The sequence below is a fragment of the Neodiprion fabricii genome, unplaced genomic scaffold, assembly GCF_021155785.1.
Source record: "Neodiprion fabricii isolate iyNeoFabr1 unplaced genomic scaffold, iyNeoFabr1.1 ptg000085l, whole genome shotgun sequence".
In the NCBI taxonomy this organism is placed as follows: domain Eukaryota; kingdom Metazoa; phylum Arthropoda; class Insecta; order Hymenoptera; family Diprionidae; genus Neodiprion; species Neodiprion fabricii.
In genome coordinates, this window is record NW_025791627.1 from 35001 (window position 1) to 37500 (window position 2500).

Consider the following 2500-nt stretch of genomic DNA (forward strand, 5'->3'; position numbering starts at 1 on the left):
ATAACTGATTTAATGAGCCATTCGCGGTTTCACCTTAATTTGGCTTGCACTGAGACATGCATGGCTTAATCTTTGAGACAAGCATATGACTACTGGCAGGATCAACCAGGGAGCTTCGATACAAAATCTCGGCTCGGACGTGCGCCACCCATCGCCGACCGGGTCTCGTAGCCCGGTCGGCCGCGCGTCTACTGTGTGTTTCGGGACTGCACGCAGGCAGCCCCGGTTCCGTGTGCCGCCACCTCGACACTCGGCTTATAAGCGTTCGAACGATCTCCCGTACCCGTCGGCTAGATTGAAAGCGTCTGGGATACGTTGTTATAACGTCTCTGGTCTTTGAGTGTACGCTCGGAAAGAAGCGAGTTGACGCGTGCGTTGGAGCGTTCAGCCTTCCGTGTTTCACGGAGAGCCGAACTTCTTGGTACCGCGTCAAGGGCCATTCGGTCTGAGACACCGACCCGCGGTAATGCAGTGACGATAGATGAAACAACGCGAGTCGCGTAGTTTCTTTGGTACGAGGCACGGAACGGTCCGCGAACGCCCGCTCCTGGTCTACGCCGACGTACGTATCGTGCTCGAGCACGTACCGGTACGGCGTAGCAGGCGGACGACGGGAGACCGGCCCGACCGACTCGCTCCTCTTACTAGTAGGAGCCTGGCCGCTAGGACGTCGGCGCCGGTACGGTGGTAGCACGGTCGGCTTACGGGGCGAAACCTCCGCGGGCTATCGAAAAAATTTTGAACTCCGGGAACTTTGTCGAAATTAACCGAGGCTCATTTGACGATGTTCCGACAGGCTCCCGGCCCGGATCGACTCCGGGACGCCGCGCATCGCCTTTCGGTCGACTCGGACCGAAATTTTTACAAGTCCCGTCGGCCCGTATCGACTCCGGGACGCCGCGCATCGCCTTTCGGTCGACTCGGACCGTAATTTTTACAAGTCCCGTCGGCCCGTATCGACTCCGGGACGCCGCGCATCGCCTTTCGGTCGACTCGGACCGTAATTTTTACAAGTCCCGTCGGCCCGTATCGACTCCGGGACGCCGCGCATCGCCTTTCGGTCGACTCGGACCGAAATTTTTACAAGTCCCGTCGGCCCGTATCGACTCCGGGACGCCGCGCATCGCCTTTCGGTCGACTCGGACCGAAATTCTCACAAGTCCCGTCGGCCCGTATCGACTCCGGGACGCCGCGCATCGCCTTTCGGTCGACTCGGACCGAAATTCTTACAAGTCCCGTCGGCCCGTATCGACTCCGGGACGCCGCGCATCGCCTCTCGGTCGACTCGGACCGAAATTTTCACAAGTCCCGTCGGCCCGTATCGACTCCGGGACGCCGCGCATCGCCTTTCGGTCGACTCGGACCGTAATTTTTACAAGTCCCGTCGGCCCGTATCGACTCCGGGACGCCGCGCATCGCCTTTCGGTCGACTCGGACCGTAATTTTTACAAGTCCCGTCGGCCCGTATCGACTCCGGGACGCCGCGCATCGCCTTTCGGTCGACTCGGACCGTAATTTTTACAAGTCCCGTCGGCCCGTATCGACTCCGGGACGCCGCGCATCGCCTTTCGGTCGACTCGGACCGAAATTTTTACAAGTCCCGTCGGCCCGTATCGACTCCGGGACGCCGCGCATCGCCTCTCGGTCGACTCGGACCGAAATTTTCACAAGTCCCGTCGGCCCGTATCGACTCCGGGACGCCGCGCATCGCCTCTCGGTCGACTCGGAACGAAACTTCATCGAGTCCCGTCGGCCCGTATAGACTCCGGGACGCCGCGCATCGCCTTTCGCTCGTCTCGAACCGAAATTTTCACAAGTCCCGTCGGCCCGTATCGACTCCGGGACGCCGCGCATCGCCTCTCGGTCGACTCGGAACGAAATTTTCACAAGTCCCGTCGGCCCGTATCGACTCCGGGACGCCGCGCATCGCCTTTCGCTCGTCTCGAACCGAAATTTTCACAAGTCCCGTCGGCCCGTATAGACTCCGGGACGCCGCGCATCGCCCTTCGCTCGTCTCGAACCGAAATTTTCACAAGTCCCGTCGGCCCGTATCGACTCCGGGACGCCGCGCATCGCCTCTCGGTCGACTCGGAACGAAACTTCATCGAGTCCCGTCGGCCCGTATAGACTCCGGGACGCCGCGCATCGCCTCTCGGTCGACTCGGACCGAAATTTTCACAAGTCCCGTCGGCCCGTATCGACTCCGGGACGCCGCGCATCGCCTCTCGGTCGACTCGGAACGAAACTTCATCGAGTCCCGTCGGCCCGTATAGACTCCGGGACGCCGCGCATCGCCTTTCGCTCGTCTCGAACCGAAATTTTCACAAGTCCCGTCGGCCCGTATCGACTCCGGGACGCCGCGCATCGCCTCTCGGTCGACTCGGAACGAAATTTTCACAAGTCCCGTCGGCCCGTATCGACTCCGGGACGCCGCGCATCGCCTTTCGCTCGTCTCGAACCGAAATTTTCACAAGTCCCGTCGGCCCGTATAGACTCCGGG

General features: G+C 61.1%; 1 non-coding gene across 1 annotated transcript in view; it reads right to left on the minus strand.

Annotated features, from left to right (window-relative positions):
* Window positions 1–112, minus strand: part of LOC124187567 — a 1913-nt gene extending 1801 nt beyond the window's left edge. The window contains exon 1 of the ribosomal RNA XR_006872061.1: window positions 1–112. This exon is cut by the window's left edge and continues 1801 nt beyond it. This is a non-coding gene — a ribosomal RNA (small subunit ribosomal RNA).
* Between the last annotated feature and the right edge of the window lie 2388 nt (window positions 113–2500).